General features: G+C 38.5%; 1 protein-coding gene across 1 annotated transcript in view; it reads right to left on the reverse strand.

Moving 5' to 3' along the window:
* LOC142342913 (uncharacterized) overlaps positions 1 to 25,146 on the reverse strand; it is a 486,697-nt gene that overhangs the window by 58,983 nt on the left and 402,568 nt on the right. The window lies entirely within an intron of this gene.

Consider the following 25,146-nt stretch of genomic DNA (forward strand, 5'->3'; position numbering starts at 1 on the left):
AGATTTTTTTAAAAGTAGTAGACTTCAAGCAATTCAGAGCTTTCATAATAGCGAAAACCAGTTTTAAAATTGTAAAGCTAATTGAAGAGAACTGATTTTTTATTGTCTAATTTTTTTCTACATTCTAGTGTAAATAATTCTGTGTGCAAATAATTCTCTTATTTTCATCAGAACTAACCATTGCGTTTTTTCAAAGGCCCTGAGAAGTAAAAAAAAACGTTTTCTTCGAAAAATACCAAACCAACCAAAATAATTATTGAAACATGAAGATTGAATTTTTTCATATAATCTTAAATTGTGTTCCATATGTTTTCAGAGCAGATTGTTCGAACTACTCTTCTCTAGCGTACAACAAAACAAAAGGAATTTGCGAGATAAAGTTATTTGCGAGTTATTGATTGAAACGAAAGATAAAAACTTAATGAAAGATTTCATATTTAGAAGGATACTCCTTTTCCTTTTTCTATATCAAAATTTTTTCTTTGAACTGATCTTGAGAGATCAAGAATGTGGAAGATTATGTAAATAGACAAATAACAGTTTAATAAAATTTCAGAGTACTCAAATGAAAAACAAAGAGTGTATCTTATAGTTTACACAAAAATTATCGGAATTAGAAGTTTTCTATAATAGATTTTTCTTTAATAATACTTCGAATAGTGAAAAAGCGGAAAGTTCATTTTAAGTGAAAGCCACTTTAAACTCTAATTAATAAAGAAATTTTGGACAAATTTTAACGTCACACTCATTGTACAAGACAGAAGTACAGGCAAAATGAAAAATTTTTCAGAATTAGCTGAATTACTTTTAATTTACATGTGGTTGTTTGTATGCGTTTGTGTGGGTGTATTTTTGTGTCTACATATGTTTTATGTGTGTGATATTTGTTTTTGAGAGGGAGATTTATTGATAGGGAGTTAGTTCTGTAAAATGTGTGCAAGAAATTGGGGCAGGGCGAACAAACTGCCAAAATCCACAATAATTAAAAAACTACTTACTTAGAAAATCTGCTCAAAATTGCAGTTTTCAGTATCTTCCAAGCCAATCTACGTTTATTTAAGATAGTTTATAATGCATCAAAAAGAATCAGAATAAACGAAATGGCCCATCTGGCTGGTGAAACATCAAAAATGACAAAATTGTTGGGAAAAAATCATAAAAAGTTTAATTCAATGTCTAGTGTCACATTTACAATTACTCAAACAATTGCTTCATGGATTCCAACCCCCAAAAATTCAAAAAAAACTAAAAAGATATAAATGAACGATGTGAACTACGGGTTAATATTAGATTGAGTGCGTTAGTGGAGTTTTAGAGTAAGAGAGGGAAAGAGAGAGAGAGAGAGAGAGAGAGAGAGAGGGAGAGAGAAAGAGAGAGAGCGATAGAGAGAGAGAGAGAGTTAGCCCACAACACTAAATTCCTTTAACTGTTAGACACAAACAGAGGCAGAGTGAAAAAACTGTCAGAAACCTTAGGAATCAGAAATTTAACGAATTATTTGAAGCAAAATCTGGTTTCAACTTTTTCAATATCGAAAATATGTTTAGTAAACCTGGCTGGTGATAAATCTGAAAGGTTTCATATAAACTAATTAGCCAATTATGCTCTTGAAGCACAAACGTTTTTTTGGAAAAAAATCAAATGAATTTAATTTAAAATTTTAGCGCCCTTTACAATTAATGGTACTTTTGCCTCAAAAATTCTCCTCCCAGTAGTCCATATGAAAATAAGACCCATGTCAACGTTGCAAACCATTAGTAAAGAACAGTAGCAAATGTATTTAAAATTTAATTTTGTGTCCGAGTTTTTGTTTGTGTGTGTGTGTTTGTTTGTCTGTGTGTGTGTTTGTGTGCGCGCGCGCGTTTGTGTTTGTGTGGGTGGATTTTTTTAATGCGTGTTTGTGTGTAATGTGAGTGGCAAGTTGGTGTAAGTCAGAGGAAAAGTGAGAGAAAGTCAGTCTGGGATTGTTCATTTCCTTAAATGTTAGACACAAACAGAGGTAGTGCGCAAAAACTGTAAAGAGTCTAGAAAAATAAGAGAACTTGCGTTTTATGGCTTAAAAATAGCGGCTTTTTCTTCTCCAAACAACTTTGCTCCGACATTTTAAGAAAATTATAATTCCAATATGCTCATAAGACATCAAAATTGACATTAATTTTTGTTAACTTTTAAAAATTAATTTTAACTTTTGATGCCAAAGTTACAATTACTGGTACAATTGCCTGAAGCTTTTTTAAGAAAAAAAAGAAAAAGTCTTAATTGAACTCGACAAAACTTGAGAAAGATCAGTTGCCAACAAAATGTTAACATGTTTTTGGTGTTGGGATCTATATTTTATTGATTTTCTTGGTTTTTGTAAAGTACGCAGGGCGTGTGTCTGCATGGTCTGCATGGTTTGTCTGTGTCTCTGTCTTTCAAATGTATGTCTAAAATTTGCTCAGTAGTTTTTGTTCTTGTCTGACAAAGAGATAGAGCATGCTTTTGGTTCAAAAAGCACCAATAATTTTTTCCAGGTCATATAACTTCCTTTCGGATACTCCCACCGGCATCTCGAACACAAAATAAATTTTATTCATGTAATCATGAGAATTATGTTGAATCATTCTGTGCTACACAAAGATTCGGACAATTCATTTTGTTTTTTGGTTGGAAGAGAGCAATATATAGAGACCAGTATACCATAATTTATATTTACAATAATATTGGGTAGGCATCATCGCTGAGTGGTGGTGGTGCAGGTGTTGTTGTAAATATTTATAATAATTTCGTGTCTGCGTAATCGCACTAGAGCAGCTTTAGGCATTTAGTATGCATTGCATTAGGAGTAGCCTGTGCTCAGCTGTGTTTTTCATATCATTCCCCACGTCTCAGATGGTTTCTTTTTTTCAGCATGCATGCTCTTTCTTGGTGGTTACAGCCTAGATTAGTCAGGTTATGGTCAACCTGAAGCTATGTTTAAGTAAGAGCAAAACCTCACAAAGAGCTGCACGGAGGCAGGAGCCAATCATTGGTGTGTGAATAACGCAATATACCTCTCGGCTATCACGCCATTACTATCACTGCTATCATCTTACCTCTGGGCAATCACACACCTTAACACCTTAACTCTCGGCTATCACTAACAATTTAATACAATTTACTAGCGTGCTTAAGAGTGCGTAAAAGGCTTAGGAAACATTAGGCTCCCGTCCTGTACATGGTTCCTGACGCGCAATAAGCGGCTAACGATTTTAATGCTTTTCCATTGTAGCCCTCATTGTCAAATTTTTACCCAAGAAAAGATATAAGAGCGGATAAACGGGGTAATTTTCAACAATTCCCTAAAAACTCAAGAATGGGTGTAGTGGGGGTATTTTTGTATTTGGGGACGGGGGTGGGGTAAAAAGGAAAAAGAGTGGGGTTTGTTGTGGTGGCAAAGCAATGAAAGAGTAGAAGATAATGAGGGGTAAGACGACTGAAGAGTAAGGGGTAATGAGGGGTAAAACGACGCAAAAGTAGGGGGTGGGTAAAACGACGCAAAAGTAAGGGGTAATGAGGGGTAAAACGACGCAAAAGGAGGGGGGTTTAAAACTACACAAGGCTAGTTGGGAGCCCATTACACTTCACTCTTGCCTTTTTACCCCCAACTGCCCCTACTCTTGCCACGTTTCATCCCCCTTTACTCCGTTTTCTTACATCGTTTTACTGTCCATTAACCGTCTAATCTTGCATCATTTTACCCCTTGGCAGCCCCACTCTTACATCGTTTCACTCACCTCCATAGTCGCAGACTGACAGCCTTGAGCCCACAACTTCTGTCTCCTGAGCCAGTTTGCCTTAGCACTCACTCCACCGATGCTTGCCCAATAGTAGCCATGTCATGCATATGAATCAACCTTTCTACACACTCTCTCTTACATAATTTTACCCCTATTAACATAACCCCGAGCGTTATATCCTTTTTTGGGTAGGTTTAATTTTTGGAGATTCAGTCTAAACCCCCGCTTACTCCCCTTTTTTCCTTCCTCTTTACCCCCGTGTCTGAACTCACCATCAAAAGTTCACCCTATTCTCCCATTACCACTCGTCTTACATTTTTTCGCCTTCCAAACAAATTTCTTAATCTTCCATTTTTTGGTGGGTAGGCCTGGGGTTAAATATACCCCGCTGATCTTACATCTCCTTGGATCATAACTTTGAGTGGTAAAATCTAACCATTACCCCTTAATCCTCATTATACCTTGTACTATATCGTCTCCCCCTAAGGTTACCTCTTATTCTTCATCTTTTTGGAGGGAAATGTTTTTGGGGGAAGTAAACATTACAGTTCCCTGCTTACACCCCATTAACTCTCTAATTTTACTTTGTTTTACACCCTAAATTTAACCCCTAATCTTACGTGTTTTTGTGGCTTGCTTACCCTTTTACACCCCCTTATCCCTAATCTACCCCTTTACCCCTTTCAAACCCCACTTTTACCCCCCTTTGCCCCTTTACACCCCACTATCCCTAATCCTACATCGCTTTAACAACCTAAAATTACCACCTAACCTCACATCTTCATGGGTTTAATTCTAGAGATGGTAATCCAAAAAATGCCCCCTTATACCTCATTACCTCCTTTATCTTACATCGTTTCACCCCGCCTTATATTACCCCCTAGTCATACATCTCTTTGAGAGGTAGTTTCTGTGGATGTAAAATCTCCCTTACAATCCGTCTAACTCCCCATTACCCCCAACCTTATATTATTTTGCCCCATAAGTTTACCCCATAAAATTATGTAAGTTTTAATGGGGTAAAATTTGGGGGTGAAATCTCCCTATCAACCTCAAAAAACTCTATTACCACCCAGATCTTACCTCGTTTTAACTCCCTAAATTTACCCCTAATATTACCACTTTTCTTGGATTTTTTGAGGCTAATATTTGAAAAAACCCCCTTACTTTGTCCCCCCTAAAGATACCTCCTTATCTTACATCTTAGTATAGTGGTAATTTTGTGGATGTAAAATCTCCCTTACATTTGCCCTTAATCCCCATTACCCTCTAACCTTACATCGTTTTGCCCCATCAATTTACCTCATTGATTGATGTAAGTTTTTATGGGGTAATTTTTGGGGGATAAATCTCCCTGTCATCCTCCCATAAAACCCATTACTAACCAAATCTTACATTTATCCCCTTAAATTTACCCCCTTAATCTAACTTCATTTCTGGGATTTTTTTGGTGTAATTTCTAAAAAACCCGTAACCCCGATTATCCCGTTCCTCCTGAAGATACCTCCTTATCTGTCATCTTTTCATCGTTTTCCCCCTAAAATTACAGCCTAGTCGTACATATTTTCTGTTGGATAATTTTTGGGGAGTATTTAAAATCTAAAATTGCCCAACTACACCGCACTTCTCCTATTCCTACATCGTTTAACCCCCTAAATTTACCACCGAATCTTATATCTTTTTGTGGGTTAATATTGGTGGTAGAATCTAAAAGCCACTCTTACTTCCCATTACCTCCCTTATCTTACGCCGTTTTTCCCTTAACTTTTTGGATGTTAATTTTTGGGGTAAAATCTAACAAGCCTCTCCTATTCCTTGTTACCCTCCTAATCTCACAATAACTTAACCCCTAAAAAAACCACCTAATCTTACTTTTTTTGAGCGTTGTAAAACGTAACCATCCCGCTTTCTCCCCATTAACCCTAATCTTACATCGTTTTTCCCCATAGATTTACCCTATTGAATGATGTAAGTTCTTAAGGGGTAAATTTTTTTCGCAGAAATCTCCATGTCAGCCCCCATAAAGCCCATTACTAACCAAATGTTACATCGTTTTAACCCTCATAGACAATTACCCCTTAATCTTACATCAGTTTGGAGGGTAATCAGGAGCAATCCGGAACCTTATAAATTTTTCTTGGGTGGGGTTCATTTTCGGAGGTTCACTCTGACCCCCCTTAATCGCATGTAGGCCTTATTTTCCTACCTCATTACCCCTTTATCTTAATTCTAACAATCCGCCTTTCGCCTCCCCAAAAAGATTTCTGAATCTTCCATCTTTGGTGGGTAAGCTTGGGTTCACAGTCTGAAAACAACCCCTTACTCTCCGTTTCTTCCCTTTTCTTACATCGTTTTAACGCCTAAATATAACCCAACAATCCTATATCTTTTTTGGATGATAACTTTGAGGGGTAGTGCCCCCTTACTCCACGTTACCCCTTATCTAATATCGTTTGCCCCCTAAGGTTACCTCCTATTTTTTTATCTTTTTGGATGGCATTGTTTTTGAGGGAGTAAACCTGATAGTTCCCCCCTTACAACCGATTACCCCCCTAATTTTACATCGTCTTAACCCCTAAATTTTTTCTCAATCTTTTATCTTTTTGAAGTTACCCCCTTACACCCCACTATTCCTAATCTTACATCGCTTAACCGACCTAAAATTACCACCTAACCTCACATCTTCATGGGTTTAATTTTGGAGATAGTAATCCAAAAAATGCCCCCTTATACCTCATTACCTGCTTTATCTTAGATCGTTTCACCCGCCCTATTTTACCCCCTTGTCATACATCTCTTTGAGAGGTAGTTTTTGTGGATGTCAAATCTCCCTTACAAACCCTCTAACTCCCCATTACCCCTAACCTTACATCGTTTTGCCCCATAAATATACCCCATAAAATGATATAAGTTCTTATGGGGTAAATTTTGGGGGTGAAACCTCCCTATCATCCCTCAAAAATCCATTACCACCCAGATCTAACATCGTTTTAGCCCCCTAAAATTACCCCTAGTCTTATATTTTTTTGGGATTTTTTGAGGGTAATTGTCAAAAACCCTTAACCCACATCACTTCATTTTATCCACCTCCCACCTAAAGATACCTCCTTATATTACACCTTTTTGGATGGTAACTTTTCAGGGCTAAAATGTAATATTTACTCTGTACTCACCGTTACCCCTTTATTTTATATCGATATACGTCCTAAAGTTAACACCAAAATTACATATTTTTGGGCATGATTTTTTTGGGGAGGGGGGACGGGGGTAAATCTAACAGTTCCCCCTTACTCTCTATTACACCCTATTAATCTTTCATCATTTACCCCCAAAAAATACAATCTAGTCCTACAAATTTTTTGTTGTGTAATTTTTAGGTAGTTAAAACCTAAAAATTCCCACATTATACCCAACTACTCTAATTCTTACCTCGTTTTAATCTCCTGAATTTAGCCCTAATCTTAAATCTTTTTGAGGCAAGATTTATGTGGGGCTAAAAACTGAAAGTTACCCCATTACACCCCACTATCCCTAACCTTAAACCGCTTTACCGAACTAAATTTACCCCCTAACCTTACATTTTCCTGGGGTTTGATTTTTGAGGTGTAAATACAAAGAATGCTCCCTTAAACCCCATTATTTCACATATCTTAAATCGTTCCCCCAAATTTTACCCCCTAGTCATACATCTTTTTGAGGCGTAATTTTTGTGAATGTAAAATCGTCTTTGCACTTACGCTTACTCCCAATTACCCCCAATCTTATATCCTTTTGCCCCATACATTTGCCCCATAAAATGATGTAAATTTTCATGGGGTAATTTTTGAGGGTGAAGCCCCCTATCATCCCCATAAAATCCATTACCACCCAGATCTTAAATCTTTTTAACCCCCTAAATTTACCCCCCAAAAATTACCTTTTTTCAGGGAAATTTTTGAGGGTAATCTCTGAAAAACCCCCTAACCCCCATTACTTCGTTCCCACTAAAGATACCTCCTTATCTTACATCTTTTTGGATGGTAACCTTTTTGGGTTAAAATGTAACATTTCCCCCGTACTGCCCATTACCCATTATTTTGTATCGATCTACGTCCTAATGTTACCATCTAAATTACATATTTCTTAGAATGATTTATTTGGGGGGAGAGGGGGGTAAATTTAACAGTTTTCCCTCACTCCCTATTACCCCAGTAATTTTTCGTAGTTTACCCCCTAAAAATAAAATCTGGTCGTACACTTTTTTAGGAGGTATTCTTTGGGTAGTTAAAAATTAAAAAATACCACATTATACACAAATACCTTTACTCTTACATCGTCTTAATCCCCTGAATTTAGCCGTAATCTTACATCTTGTTGAGGCGTAGTTTTTATGGGGCTAAAAACTAATAATTATCATCTTACACCCCACTATCCCTAATCTTACATCGCTTTACCCACTAACCTTACATCTTCATGGGGTTTATTTTAGAGCTACAAATCCAAAAAAAGCTCCCGTATATTCCAATACCTCCCTTTTCATACATCGTTTCCTGGCCCTAATTTTACCCCCTAGTCACACATCTTGTTTAGGGGGTAATTTTTGTGGATGTAAAATCTCCCTTACAATCCTTCTTACTCCCCATCACCCCTAACCTGAAATCGTTTTGCCCCATAAATTTACACCATAAAATGATATAAGTTCTTATGGGGTAAATTTTGGGGGTGAAACCTCCCTATCGCCCCTCAAAAAATCCAATACCACCCCTATCTAACTTCGTTTTAGCCCCCTAATATTACCCCTAGTCCTATATTTTTTTGGGGTTTTTTGAGGGTAATTTTCAAAAAAACCTTAACCCACATTAATTCATTATACCCATCTCCCACCTAAAGATACCTCCTTATATTACATTCTCTTGGATGGTAACTTTATAGGGGTAAAATGTAATACTTACTCTGTACTCCCCATTAACCCTTTTTTATATCGATATACATCCTAAAGTTACCACCCAAATTACATATTTTTGGGCGTGAGTTTCTTTGGGGAGGACGGAGGCAAATCTAACAGTTGTTCTTACTCTCTTTTGCCCCCTAATCTCTCATCGTTTACCCCCTAAAGTTACAATCTAGTACTATATATTTTTTGTTGTGTAATTTTTGGGCAGTTAAGATCTAAAAACTCTCACATTATACCCATTTACTCCTAGTCTTACATCGTTTTAAACCCCTGAAATTATCCACAATATTACAAATTTTTGAGGCGTTAATTTTGTTGGGCTAAAAACTAAAAATTAACCCCTTACACCCCACTATCCTTAATCTTAAACCGTTTTACCGAACTAAAATTATCCCCTAACCTTACATCATCCTGGGGTTTAATTTTGTGGAAATCTAAAAAATGCTCCCTTATACCCCATTATTTCCCTTCACTTACATCGTATGTCCCTAATTTTACACGCTAGTCATACATCTTTTTGAGGGGTAATTTTGTGGACGTAAAGTCTTCTTTACAATCCCTCTTACTCCCCATTACACTCCAACCTTATATCGTTTTGCCCCACAAACTTACCCCATAAAATATGATGTAGAATCTAAAGGACCACACTTACTTCCAATTACCTCCATTACCTGACGCCTTTTCCCCTGATCTTACATCTTTTTGGATGGTAGTTTTGGTGGTAAAATCTAACAAGTCCTTCCTACTCCATGTTACCCCTCTTATCTTACATCGTCTTAACCACTAAAATAACCCCCTAATCTTATATTTTTCTGGGGGTATAATATTGAACAATCCCGCCCTTCTCCCCATTACCCCCTAATCTTACATCGTTTTTCCCTCCAAACTTACATCTTTTCGTGCGGGGGGGGGGGGGTAACTCTTGGCGGGTAAAATCTTAAAATTCCCCCACTAGCCCCATTACCCCCCTAATATTAAATAGTCATACACCCATAGACAACTACCTCTTACTCTTCCATCAGTTTGGAAGGTAATCAGGGGCGTAACTTTGACACGGGTCCCCTCAGATTATGTAACGTATAACCTACATGATGTATGTCGGTAAATGAAATATGTCCAACCTCGCCATGTTTATTTCAATTAAAAACTCGGTTTTGTTTCTTCACCGTTAATTTTTCCAATCGAAGTGTTCTGTAAAGTTTCCATTAGTAAAAGTTCTTTCTCAGAAAAAAGGACGCTCTCAACCGCTCAACGAGTCTATCTGGACAAAAATGCTAAGTATCTGGTTCTGTATTTAATTTTTTAAAATCAAATCTTCTTCCCAATATTCCCTATCAACTTGCGTAAAAAAACGCAGTGTTTCACATCGCTGCTCAGAAACCAGTCTTGACTTGGATTAACCTTTCTCTTAATGAAATATCTTTTTCCCAAAATTTTTTGTTGACTTTTTTGTCTGTAGTCCAGATAGAAAGCGCCAGAAATACAAGAAAATTTTTTGCGACAGTGGACAGGACGTCTGAGGAGCATTATTTATGTGTTAAGAGGGACTGAGTGTTTTCTTTTGTTTACAAAATCCAATAAATTTGATGCATTTTAGTTGGTAATATGTTAATTAACTTGTGCTATAAAAAAGGAACCTTTCTTCAATTCTTAGACACTTTCAATTTTGTTTCGGCCTTTGTCTGCAATCTCTGTATCAAATTCAACTTGATTTTCTGTAAATTAGGTCGGTTTTAGCAAATGATTTAAAAATGTTTTGTCAACGTTAAGCTACATCTGACTGATCGAAAAATTCTGATATCTCTTCCGCTTGTGGCAGTCCCCATATTACGTCTCAGTAGGTGCATAACATTTACATGTGCACCACGCACGGCCCATATTTCTTTATATAACAAATTACTATGTTGTGTCACCTGCTCCTTTAGATGGGGGTGCATGACGCACTGGGGCACAAACGCAATTGATCCGAATTGTATCACAAATCTGACAATGTTTTCAGTTTTTCTTTGGAGCAATTGGGTGAACAAATGCTCTGTATGCAAGTATGACTGGCACACTACTGTACTTCGTAAATCAATTTTAATTTTCTTCTGTCACTAAAGTAAAGTTCAAAAAACTGATTGAATGTTGTTTGAGTTAAACCATATCTGATTGGTTTTTAAGTTTAATATTTGTTTTTTTTTACAACTAAAGCTTTTCCCCGTTTTATCTATGCCCTGCACTAATAATTTCAAAAAATGCAAACTATAGAGATATTTTTTGTAAGCTTTTTTAACGAACTTTTCATGTGAAATAGCTATTGAATTGAAAGATTTGATATCAAAGTAACTAAATATGGATTTGCATATGTGAAAGGCGCAATGTGTGATGAAGAATATTTATTTTTAACAGCTTAGTTATTTTGTGAATATGTGTGTCAAATAACAAGCTTTTCTTGGTGCAGGATGGCAACATAGACGCAATTTAGGACTAAAATAATTGTTACATCCTCAAATATGATAAAGAAATAAAGAAATATGCTTGAGCCAAGCAAGCCCTGTTCGCTTGCCTAAGGGAATAAGTTAAAACAAGATTAAATCAGACTATTGGGTGTTTTATAATGCAAACATGCGGCGCTAAAAAATAGGTTTGAATTTTATAAAGTGTTTATAAGTGAAAGTTTAAGGTTACATTCACGTAGAAGTTTACCGACATGATACCTCTTTCGCCTATCCGGATTCGCCCTCCAACAATTACCGCAAAGGCAGGGGTAGGGCTAGGCTTGGGCTGAGAACTTTTTTTCGGGGAACGAGAACTATACCTGAGTTTGTTCCTGTGGTTGGTCGCTGCTACGGCGGCGGAGTGAATTAGGTCACTTTTCTGTTTCGATCAGCAGAAGAGGAAGAAGACGACTGTGATGCACTGACCACTGGGGTCGTGCTGGTAGACGAAGCCGTTTCCGCAGTTCTGGTTGTTTTTTCACATATCCAAGGCTGCTACTGCCTGAAGATAAGGAGAGCGCTTTTGTGGCTGCCATTTTTTTGAACTCTTAGAGAAAGAGAGAGTATAAAAACACTTGATTGTTTAAATCAAACGAAAAAAATATAGAGTCGTCAATGAAGCAGAGCAGGCGTTTTACAGCGGCAAACAGTAAATAAAACAAATAAAGAAGTACCAATTTCATACCTTAATTTAGTAGAAACACATATGGGCCAAATTTGTATACGGAAAAATGGGTAAATTTTTTACTAAAATTTGAAAATAGGAACAAAAGAACAAAAAGTGATGTGTAGAGGCAGGTAAGTTCAAGTTTCTGCTCCAACCGGTACCTATTATCACACAAAAAAAGCAAGTTTCGGCCGCCTATGCTTTTGATTGGCTAAACTTATGGCATATGGAAAAGTATTTAAAAGGAGGACTACAATAAATTTAAAACCAATATCCGCGAGTCTTTGGAACATCAACATTAGATTTGACTTGGCTCTCTCTCCAGCAGAAAGAAGAAACCCAACACATTTTTCAAGCTGCACCTCTTCTTTATCTCTTAGTATAGTAGCGACAACATTGAGGTTGCCACCTTGCAGAATAGAGGCCAAGGAACTTGAGAGAAGCCAAGAAGAACTACAAGCTTAGCAGATGGGCTTGATCTTGGTAAAGTTTTCGAGTTCGAATTATGCAATCTTACTATGCTTATCCAGTTTTTTTGACATTTGGGCAATGTTTTCACGCTGTGTGCTAAGCCAATGAGTGAAAAAAAATTCTGACAACATGCCTTGCTGGAGTTAAAATTGATATGTACTACATTCTACCTCAAACGTCAGGACGGCATAACTTAAATAAAAGTTTTCTAACAAAAAGAGACTGAGAATATTGTGAACTTCTACAGACAAGTTCGGAAAATCGGTGAATTGTTCAATGAAGCTCTAGCGTCAGATGTAGAAGTCTTGGCTGCAAAAAAGATTTTCATGGAAAAGCTGTTTAGCCCTGACGTGAAGGAAAGCCTACTGTTGGAGAAACCCGTAAAGCTCAATACATCGTTACAAAGAGCACTGAATCCCGAAGCAGTGAGAATGGTTGAGACTCAGAGGTTTAACCGACATCACGTAGGCGTGCGGTATATGTACATCGAGGGCTTAGACGTGGTTAACAATGGTGCTCTAGATGCTATCCAATCCTCGCTTGTACAGTCCCTCAACATACAGGAATACAGGAAAACCTATGCAAGTAATGAACAACTGTTTCACGGCAATGAGACCCAAACATAGGATCAAACAAGACGTATGCAGTCACGAGAAAAGACACTAATCACGAAGCTGGGAGAAAATTGAAGAAAATGTGAACAAAGATCGAGCAGGACAAGAAAATAATCAATCCAGGACTGCTCCCACCAGTAACGCGTCACCGTTTTTCTCCCAAAACGGCTCCGATGAAGAGCTAAGGTGGACACTGACTGCAGAACGGTAATCCCTGTCACTGCAGAGCGGTAATCCTTGTCACTGCAGAAGTATGATGGGACGGTTTACCGTGCGGAGGGAAAGCAAACAGTACACCTGTATAAAAAATCCCCGCTAGTTTGCATGGAAGACGAGCTTATTTTGGCTATTCTCCTCATGGGTTGGCTATTCGAGCTCGAGTTGGCTATTCTCTACATGGGTTGGCTACTCTCTGGTACAACTCAGTATCTGGTTCTGTATTTAATTTTTTAAAATCAAATCTTTTTCCCAATATTCCCTATTAACTTCCGTAAAAAAACGCAGTGTTTCACATCGCTGCTCAGAAACCAGTCTTGACTTGGATTAACCTTTCTCTTAATGAAATATCTTTTTCCCAAAATTTTTTGTTGACTTTTTTGTCTGTAGTCCAGATAGAAAGCGCCAGAAATACAGGAAAATTTTTTGCGACAGAGGACAGGACGTCTGAGGAGCATTATTTATGTGTTAAGAGGGACTGACTGTTTTCTTTTGTTTACAAAATCCGAGAAATTTGATGCATTTTAGTTGGTAATATGTTAATTAACTTGTGCTATAAAAAAGGAACCTTTCTTCAATGCTTAGACACTTTCAATTTTGTTTCGGCCTTTGTCTGCAATCTCTGTATCAAATTCAACTTGATTTTCTGTAAATTAGGTCGGTTTTAGCAAATGATTTAAAAATGTTTTGTCAACGTTAAGCTACATCTGACTGATCGAAAAATTCTGATATCTCTTCCGCTTGTGGCAGTCCCCATATTACGTCTCAGTAGGTGCATAACATTTACATGTGCACCACGCACGGCCCATATTTCTTTATATAACAAATTACTATGTTGTGTCACCTGCTCCTTTAGATGGGGGTGCATGACGCACTGGGGCACAAACGCAATTGATCCGAATTGTATCACAAATCTGACAATGTTTTCAGTTTTTCTTTGGAGCAATTGGGTGAACAAATGCTCTGTATGCAAGTATGACTGGCACACTACTGTACTTCGTAAATCAATTTTAATTTTCTTCTGTCACTAAAGTAAAGTTCAAAAAACTGATTGAATGTTGTTTGAGTTAAACCATATCTGATTGGTTTTTAAGTTTAATATTTGTTTTTTTTACAACTAAAGCTTTTCCCCGTTTTATCTATGCCCTGCACTAATAATTTCAAAAAATGCAAGCTATAGAGATACTTTTTGTAAGCTTTTTTAACGAACTTTTCATGTGAAATAGCTATTGAATTGAAAGATTTGATATCAAAGTAACTAAATATGGATTTGCATATGTGAAAGGGGCAATGTGTGATGAAGAATATTTATTTTTAACAGCTTAGTTATTTGATGGAATACATTTTGTGAATATGTGTGTCAAATAACAAGCTTTTCTTGGTGCAGGATGGTAACATAGACGCAATTTAGGACTAAAATAATTGTTACATCCTCAAATATGATGAAAAAATAAAGAAATATGCTTGAGTCAAGCAAGCCCTGTTCGCTTGCCTAAGGGAATAAGTTAAAACAAGATTAATCAGACTATTGGGTGTTTTATAATGCAAACAAGCGGCGCTAAAAAATAGGTTTGAATTTTATAAAGTGTTTATAAGTGAAAGTTTAAGGTTACATTCACGTAGAAGTTTACCGTCATGATACCTCTTTCGCCTATCCGGATTCGCCCTCCAACAAATACCGCAAAGGCAGGGGTAGGGCTAGGCTTGGGCTGAGAACTTCTTTTCGGGGAACGAGAACTATACCTGAGTTTGTTCCTGTGGTTGGTCGCTGCTACGGCGGCGGAGTGAATTAGGTCACTTTTCTGTTTCGATCAGCAGAAGAGGAAGAAGACGACTGTGATGCACTGACCACTGGGGTCGTGCTGGTAGACGAAGCCGTTTCCGCAGTTCTGGTTGTTTTTTCACATATCCAAGGCTGCTACTGCCTGAAGATAAGGAGAGCGCTTTTGTGGCTGCCATTTTTTTGAACTCTTAGAGAAAGAGAGAGTATAAAAACACTTGATTGTTTAAATCAAACGAAAAAAATATAGAGTCGTCAATGAAGCAGAGCAGGCGTTTTACAGCGGCAAACAGTAAATAAAATAAATAAAGAAGTACCAATTTCATACCTTAATTTAGTAGAAACACATATGGGCCAAATTTGTAAACGGAAAAATGGGTAAATTTTTTACTAAAATTTGAAAATAGGAACAAAAGAACAAAAAGTGATGTGTAGAGGCAGGTAAGTTCAAGTTTCTGCTCCAACCGGTACCTATTATCACACAAAAAAAGCAAGTTTCGGCCGCCTATGCTTTTGATTGGCTAAACTTATGGCATATGGAAAAGTATTTAAAAGGAGGACTACAATAAATTTAAAACCAGTATCCGCGAGTCTTTGGAACATCAACATTAGATTTGACTTGGCTCTCTCTCCAGCAGAAAGAAGAAACCCAACACATTTTTCAAGCTGCACCTCTTCTTTATCTCTTAGTATAGTAGCGACAACATTGAGGTTGCCACCTTGCAGAATAGAGGCCAAGGAACTTGAGAGAAGCCAAGAAGAACTACAAGCTTAGCAGATGGGCTTGATCTTGGTAAAGTTTTCGAGTTCGAATTATGCAATCTTACTATGCTTATCCAGTTTTTTTGACATTTGGGCAATGTTTTCACGCTGTGTGCTAAGCCAATGAGTGAAGAAAAATTCTGACAACATGCCTTGCTGGAGTTAAAATTGATATGCACTACATTCTACCTCAAACGTCAGGACGGCATAACTTAAATAAAAGTTTTCTAACAAAAAGAGACTGAGAATATTGTGAACTTCTACAGACAAGTTCGGAAAATCGGTGAATTGTTCAATGAAGCTCTAGCGTCAGATGTAGAAGTCTTGGCTGCAAAAAAGATTTTCATGGAAAAGCTGTTTAGCCCTGACGTGAAGGAAAGCCTACTGTTGGAGAAACCCGTAAAGCTCAATACATCGTTACAGAGAGCACTGAATCCCGAAGCAGTGAGAATGGTTGAGACTCAGAGGTTTAACCGACATCACGTAGGCGTGCGGTATATGTACATCGAGGGCTTAGACGTGGTTAACAATGGTGCTCTAGATGCTATCCAATCCTCGCTTGTACAGTCCCTCAACATACAGGAATACAGGAAAACCTATGCAAGTAATGAACAACTGTTTCACGGCAATGAGACCCAAACATAGGATCAAACAAGACGTATGCAGTCACGAGAAAAGACACTAATCACGAAGCTGGGAGAAAATTGAAGAAAATGTGAACAAGGATCGAGCAGGACAAGAAAATAATCAATCCAGGACTGCTCCCACCAGTAACGCGTCACCGTTTTTCTCCCAAAACGACTCCGATGAAGAGCTAAGGTGGACACTGACTGCAGAACGGTAATCCCTGTCACTGCAGAGCGGTAATCCTTGTCACTGCAGAAGTATGATGGGACGGTTTACCGTGCTGAGGGAAAGCAAACAGTACACCTGTATAAAAAATCCCCGCTAGTTTGCATGGAAGACGAGCTTATTTTGGCTATTCTCCTCATGGGTTGGCTATTCGAGCTCGAGTTGGCTATTCTCTACATGGGTTGGCTACTCTCTGGTACAACTCAGTATCTGGTTCTGTATTTAATTTTTTAAAATCAAATCTTTTTCCCAATATTCCCTATTAACTTCCGTAAAAAAACGCAGTGTTTCACATCGCTGCTCAGAAACCAGTCTTGACTTGGATTAACCTTTCTCTTAATGAAATATCTTTTTCCCAAAATTTTTTGTTGACTTTTTTGTCTGTAGTCCAGATAGAAAGCGCCAGAAATACAAGAAAATTTTTTGCGACAGAGGACAGGACGTCTGAGGAGCATTATTTATGTGTTAAGAGGGACTGACTGTTTTCTTTTGTTTACAAAATCCGAGAAATTTGATGCATTTTAGTTGGTAATATGTTAATTAACTTGTGCTATAAAAAAGGAACCTTTCTTCAATGCTTAGACACTTTCAATTTTGTTTCGGCCTTTGTCTGCAATCTCTGTATCAAATTCAACTTGATTTTCTGTAAATTAGGTCGGTTTTAGCAAATGATTTAAAAATGTTTTGTCAACGTTAAGCTACATCTGACTGATCGAAAAATTCTGATATCTCTTCCGCTTGCGGCAGTCCCCATATTACGTCTCAGTAGGTGCATAACATTTACATGTGCACCACGCACGGCCCATATTTCTTTATATAACAAATTACTATGTTGTGTCACCTGCTCCTTTAGATGGGGGTGCATGACGCACTGGGGCACAAACGCAATTGATCCGAATTGTATCACAATTCTGACAATGTTTTCAGTTTTTCTTTGGAGCAATTGGGTGAACAAATGCTCTGTATGCAAGTATGACTGGCACACTACTGTACTTCGTAAATCAATTTTAATTTTCTTCTGTCACTAAAGTAAAGTTCAAAAAACTGATTGAATGTTGTTTGAGTTAAACCATATCTGATTGGTTTTTAAGTTTAATATTTGTTTTTTTTTACAACTAAAGCTTTTCCCCGTTTTATCTATGCCCTGCACTAATAATTTCAAAAAATGCAAACTATAGAGATACTTTTTGTTAGCTTTTTTAACGAACTTTTCATGTGAAATAGCTATTGAATTGAAAGATTTGATATCAAAGTAACTAAATATGGATTTGCATATGTGAAAGGGGCAATGTGTGATGAAGAATATTTATTTTTAACAGCTTAGTTATTTGATGGAATACATTTTGTGAATATGTGTGTCAAATAACAAGCTTTTCTTGGTGCAGGATGGTAACATAGACGCAATTTAGGACTAAAATAATTGTTACATCCTCAAATATGATGAAAAAATAAAGAAATATGCTTGAGTCAAGCAAGCCCTGTTCGCTTGCCTAAGGGAATAAGTTAAAACAAGATTAAATCAGACTATTGGGTGTTTTATAATGCAAACAAGCGGCGCTAAAAAATAGGTTTGAATTTTATAAAGTGTTTATAAGTGAAAGTTTAAGGTTACATTCACGTAGAAGTTTACCGTCATGATACCTCTTTCGCCTATCCGGATTCGCCCTCCAACAAATACCGCAAAGGCAGGGGTAGGGCTAGGCTTGGGCTGAGAACTTCTTTTCGGGGAACGAGAACTATACCTGAGTTTGTTCCTGTGGTTGGTCGCTGCTACGGCGGCGGAGTGAATTAGGTCACTTTTCTGTTTCGATCAGCAGAAGAGGAAGAAGACGACTGTGATGCACTGACCACTGGGGTCGTGCTGGTAGACGAAGCCGTTTCCGCAGTTCTGGTTGTTTTTTCACATATCCAAGGCTGCTACTGCCTGAAGATAAGGAGAGCGCTTTTGTGGCTGCCATTTTTTTGAACTCTTAGAGAAAGAGAGAGTATAAAAACACTTGATTGTTTAAATCAATCGAAAAAAATATAGAGTCGTCAATGAAGCAGAGCAGGCGTTTTACAGCGGCAAACAGTAAATAAAATAAATAAAGAAGTACCAATTTCATACCTTAATTTAGTAGAAACACATATGGGCCAAATTTGTAAACGGAAAAATGGGTAAATTTTTTACTAAAATTTGAAAATAGGAACAAAAGAACAAAAAGTGATGTGTAGAGGCAGGTAAGTTCAAGTTTCTGCTCCAACCGGTACCTATTATCACACAAAAAAAGCAAGTTTCGGCCGCCTATGCTTTTGATTGGCTAAACTTATGGCATATGGAAAAGTATTTAAAAGGAGGACTACAATAAATTTAAAACCAGTATCCGCGAGTCTTTGGAACATCAACATTAGATTTGACTTGGCTCTCTCTCCAGCAGAAAGAAGAAACCCAACACATTTTTCAAGCTGCACCTCTTCTTTATCTCTTAGTATAGTAGCGACAACATTGAGGTTGCCACCTTGCAGAATAGAGGCCAAGGAACTTGAGAGAAGCCAAGAAGAACTACAAGCTTAGCAGATGGGCTTGATCTTGGTAAAGTTTTCGGGTTCGAAATATGCAATCTTACTATGCTTATCCAGTTTTTTTGACATTTGGGCAATGTTTTCACGCTGTGTGCTAAGCCAATGAGTGAAGAAAAATTCTGACAACATGCCTTGCTGGAGTTAAAATTGATATGTACTACATTCTACCTCAAACGTCAGGACGGCATAACTTAAATAAAAGTTTTCTAACAAAAAGAGACTGAGAATATTGTGAACTTCTACAGACAAGTTCGGAAAATCGGTGAATTGTTCAATGAAGCTCTAGCGTCAGATGTAGAAGTCTTGGCTGCAAAAAAGATTTTCATGGAAAAGCTGTTTAGCCCTGATGTGAAGGAAAGCCTACTGTTGGAGAAACCCGTAAAGCTCAATACATCGTTACAGAGAGCACTGAATCCCGAAGCAGTGAGAATGGTTGAGACTCAGAGGTTTAACCGACATCACGTAGGCGTGCGGTATATGTACATCGAGGGCTTAGACGTGGTTAACAATGGTGCTCTAGATGCTATCCAATCCTCGCTTGTACAGTCCCTCAACATACAGGAATACAGGAAAACCTATGCAAGTAATGAACAACTGTTTCACGGCAATGAGACCCAAACATAGGATCAAACAAGACGTATGCAGTCACGAGAAAAGACACTAATCACGAAGCTGGGAGAAAATTGAAGAAAATGTGAACAAGGATCGAGCAGGACAAGAAAATAATCAATCCAGGACTGCTCCCACCAGTAACGCGTCACCGTTTTTCTCCCAAAACGACTCCGATGAAGAGCTAAGTTGGACACTGACTGCAGAACGGTAATCCCTGTCACTGCAGAGCGGTAATCCCTGTCACTGCAGAAGTATGATGGGACGGTTTACCGTGCGGAGGGAAAGCAAACAGTACACCTGTATAAAAAATCCCCGCTAGTTTGCATGGAAGACGAGCTTATTTTGGCTATTCTCCTCATGGGTTGGCTATTCGAGCTCGAGTTGGCTATTCTCTACATGGGTTGGCTACTCTCTGGTACAACTCAGTCAACCGCTGGGGCGCTCGATTGTGTATTAAAGGCCGAGCTGATTACAAGCACTATCGCCCGCGTTCAAAGTGGGATGAACGGCTTCCAAGAAGACTCTTAGGAAGCAGATGCCTCAAAGGAAAAGAAATTGCACTCTAATTTTGGTCTTGTGAACGAATTGGCCCTTGAAGTCACTACTGGTAGTTCCTGTGATTTACTCCTGCGATATAAAGGGTCATGGCAAAACTGTCGTGGATAAACATGCCGAGGCAAGTGCTAAGATGAAAACCGATGCCCTATTTGCAAAATAAACGAAGAGTGCATGACCCCAGAACCTGGAAGAGCTTAAAAAAACTAACTTGGTTTTCGAACAATTTTATGAGTTCGAGGGTCCCACTCTCAATTGGACAGCGTACAAAAATCTTGAGTACGTTTCTGAACATCATCGCCAATTACACTGGTGAATTTTAATCCCAATTTCTGTAGCACTTGAGAACGCACATGGACGCCGTTCCAAACTACTTAGAAAATGATCAGGGCCTGTTTTTCACGGAGACAAAGGAACCAACGCACATTATTACACTATATGATCTATGGCGCGTGGTTTCAAACCATTGAACAAAATCTGAACGCTACCACACCATGGAGCTCGATTTGTCAGAAAAACTGCAAGCTCCTTGTGTTGAATTTAGAGATCGTTCACGATTTTGTCACGAGAAGTATTTAGCTCTTCTGAGGCTAGACTTTTAATCAAGCCTTGCAATCATCTGTCTTTTTGAAGCAGACTCAATGGAGGGAGCCCACTCAACAGAGGGACTCAATGGAGGGATTGCTCTCTACAATCAACTCAGATGATCATTTCAACGCGGACGTATATGAAATCATGGAGGCACTCTTTCAGTACGCTGAGGTGATCAACTGCAAAAAAAGATGGTAGTTGAGCAGATTGCTACAATTTGGAGCCAGTATTGCACAGGATGAATATGAACTAGGTCTGACATACCTAGTTGAGCAGAATTTTGACACCGGTGATAGCAGAACGGCTAAGCTACCTGCTTACCAGACGACCTCTGAACATTTTGCAGAGATTAGGAAACCAGTGCGGCAGATGATACAGTAGAACATGATTCTGCCGTCGAAAATTATTTGGAGCGCACGCAATTGGTCCTAGTTGGAAAGAAAGATGGCACTCCCGATTTCTCTATAGATTTCTGCAATATCAACTCGGTCACCAAAAAGGAAGCATTTCCGTTGCCATAAATTGATCGGATCTTGGAGTGCTTGAATTGGGGTCAGTTTGGTAGCTCTTTAGATTCAGCAGAAGTCTATTGGTATTTATCACTAACTGCCAGTGGAAGACGGAATATGGCCTTCTCGATGCTGAACGGGGCTCACTATGAGACAAACGCGCTAGCCATTTGTGCATTTTGCGCATCAGCAATTTTCCAACGCCTGATGAATCAGTTGTTAAAACAGGAACAGCATAATTTTCCGTCTTTCCTGACGACGTCCGCATTTACAGTCAGATCGTTGAACAGCAACTCATCCCCTCAAAACGGTCATGAAGGCACTCATGTCAGCGGCATTCGAACAGAAACCCTCAAAAAGCACACTGTCCTACTTTGAATATCATATTAGAGCCGATAGAACAAGACCAGACGAGGAGAAACTGCACGCCCTGTCGGAGTGGCGTAAACCCAATACAACAGAAACACGATCATTCGTTCGCTTTTGCAGCTATTACAAAAAATTTCCTAAAAAACTAGCAGGTATAATAAAACCCCTGCCTGAGCCTACTAAAATACAGCAGCAGTTTCATTGGAACAAGAATAGCAACTATTTCCTTGACGACCCCAGGGCCAAATTTCCCGGAGCACCAATTTTGGACCTTCTAAATTACCAACCAACCTTTTCGAAGTCTGGCGCATGCAACAGCAGCATTCCGGCTGTCCTTTAGAATCTAGACAGTAGCACGGAAATAGCATTGTCTTTTGTTAGTTGTGTGTTTAGGCGAACTGACGTAAACTAGAGTACAACTAGAGAAGTAAGCGCTGTTTTTTGTTCAAGCTGAAGAATGGTTGGCTTCATTTTGCATGGCCACCCTTTCACTGGTATCAACAAGGAATTGAAATGGCAGGAAGGCGAATAGGTGGCAGCAACTGGATCTCTCCCGGACCCCGTCAACTTGGAGACGTAACAGCTAAGTTGCGAGAACAAGCAGTCTTCGTTTTGTTCACTATTGGAGCGTTCAGAAGAAAGCGTGGCGTCAATGGACCCAAATTTAGGATTGATCAAATCAGGGCTGAAAAGAACGAAAATTTGGCTGTCGGCAAGATTCTGCAGGAATCTATGGTGCCCTTGAATGACAGAGAGAATAACTGCAATACTTTTTGAGTAAATCCAACAATGAGGCAGATGGCTGAGAAGCAGAGACCTGAAGTCCTCGGGCTGTGCAACAATTGGGACCAATTGATGAAAAAGACGGTATGACATTCGAAAGTGGTACTCCTGGCATATACGGCTATGAAATATCTCTCGTTGTAACTAAGGTTACAATGCGCAGCGTAATCAAACAACTGCACGACTCATAAATGACAGCAGGGCTCTTTGCCTTACATAAGATGCTCGACAGAACTTGACAACGGTTTTGTTGGCTTATGATGCGAAGGTATATTGATCAATAGATAAATGGTTGCATATCATTTGGAGGAGGATCGACAGCAGGCAGAAACTTGGAAGACGATTTCCAACCAGCCACAGTGTTATCAATATTGGTAACACTAGCGCTCTTTGCATTTTGTAAGACATTCGATAAAATGCAACAACGGTTTTGGTGGCCCATGACGAGATGTGACAGTGGTTAATGGATAAAAAATGAAAATCATGCAGAGCCCGACCAACAGCAGACAGGAATTTGGCAACCAATCTCCAACCAGTCACAGTGGTGACACGATTTTTGTAAGCTGTTGCCGATGTAGAGGGCCGTTAATGGTAACCGTGATAAAGGAAACGGTTACATCTTAGTCATTACCTTTTAATTTACGACATACGTAGTAACTGTCACTCTTGAAAAATCAGAAGCGGATGGGGCATTGGAATTACGTGAAAATGAGTTTTGTGGTTTGGAGCCCTTGATAAATCGCATACAGATCTAGGAATCAAATTCAGCGAACTCATGAACGTTGTTTGCACCCACGTGTAAATAGAGAGAACCAGGACATCTGCATTTAACACCCGAGAAAACGGGCAATTAGATCGCCATTTTACAGTTCTGCTAGACATGATCGGCAAGTAATGATCAGAAACACCAAGAGACTGGGAAAAATTTTCCTCTCTGTACAAATTGTGAACAACACAACTGTCCACAAGTCCACAGGAGAAAATGATTTTGATCTAGTGTTCGGAGACGAGGCAGTGTACAACATTGACTTGCTTTTTTACAAAGGACCGGATGCACAGCTTGCAGTGCTTGATTACACTCAGATGCTGGACGAGGAGAGAAAACATGCACAAAAAATTGATACAGACGGAGTAGTCAACGGCGACAAAGAAGACGATGCTTCTCTGCATCGTAATTGAAGAATCTACAAAAGAGTTGGAAAAACTTTGTACGACATGTGGAATGACGACCATAATGTTAATGACAAGAAAAAAATTTTCGCCAAACCACCTCTAATTATGGTGCCAATGCTCAACATGAATGGTTATTCAAAATCATGGGCTAACGAAGTGGAGCCAGAAGAGAATGCAGCAATAAATGCTTTTGTAGGACCGGCAAACGTTGCAGATGAATAAAAAGAATGACATTGATGACGAAAAACGGTGATACCCGCGAAAAATAAGCCAAACAGTCGACAGAATGGGACACAAAAAGTTTTATGTAGTGCGCAATAAATAGTTACCAAGACTATACTGACACCTGAAACAATAATTGTAAATGCGAATACAACATTATTGAAAAAATTAGGTAGGCAATTTTAACATCAATTTTATTTTGTTGACTTATTCTAAGGATGAAAAAAGTTTGAAGGAATGATTTATTATTATTAAAAGAACTAGGTACCAATCCTTACCAATCTGATTGGCTAGCAATTAATTTGTGTTGTACAAAAAAAAGTTTTCATTTTTATATTCAAATTGCTGGATTTTTGTCTTGGCTTTACCTTTCACCCTATTGGTAAAACTTTTGTTTGAGAATTAGGGCTACGACGACGCAAAAGTTCATTATATACGCACTGCTTCTTTTCAAACCCGGTAACTTCATCCAAGACCACTGGCTAGAAAAGAAGTTGTCTTCATTCCTGGCACGACGGTGTTTGTGGCTCATTTTTTCAAGAGAATGATAGTTTATATATCTTTTCTAGAGCTTCTACGTAACAACTTTTAACAAATAAAACTCGCAAGACATAGCTTAACGCAGGATCTGACCGGTCAGTGGGAGGGCAACTAAAGAGAACTTGTTTTTCTACAGTTGGGAGGGCAACCTGTTTTTCTACAGTTGTTACAAAGACTTACGGAAACTGAACTGCTGCCGAGGTTGCATTCGAATACCATCAACTTCAGCAAGACTATCAACTGCGTAGGGAACAAAATTCTTGTCTAGCAATCATTCGAATATAGTTCAAGAGGAGAGAAAGCAAAGGAGACAAACTTTTTACTGACGATAGGAGCGGCACTCAAATTTGGTCGTAAGATAGAGGCAGTGGCCTACAGGCTATTCAATATTTGATTTATGTAATTTTAAAAAGGCAAGGCACATAGAGAAAACAAACAAAAGACAACAATGTAACAAGTGGAATATGGACTGGATAAGCAAACGAAAGAGGAAATGCAGTTAAGATAATGAGTTCCGAAGACCTGGCTAAGCGCACTTCCAACGCGCAGATCAAAAAGAACACCAAAAGAAATTTAGACTCAGATGTCCTTTAAATCATTGAGATGATAGGTGGTTGGGGATGCAAAATAAACCAAGTCCATCAAAAGGCAAGAAAATAATGTTGAAGAATTATTAAATCGCTAACTATTGGGTCAA

The sequence above is a fragment of the Convolutriloba macropyga genome, chromosome 7, assembly GCF_964194025.1.
Source record: "Convolutriloba macropyga chromosome 7, txConMacr16.3, whole genome shotgun sequence".
Lineage (NCBI taxonomy): Eukaryota > Metazoa > Xenacoelomorpha > Acoela > Convolutidae > Convolutriloba > Convolutriloba macropyga.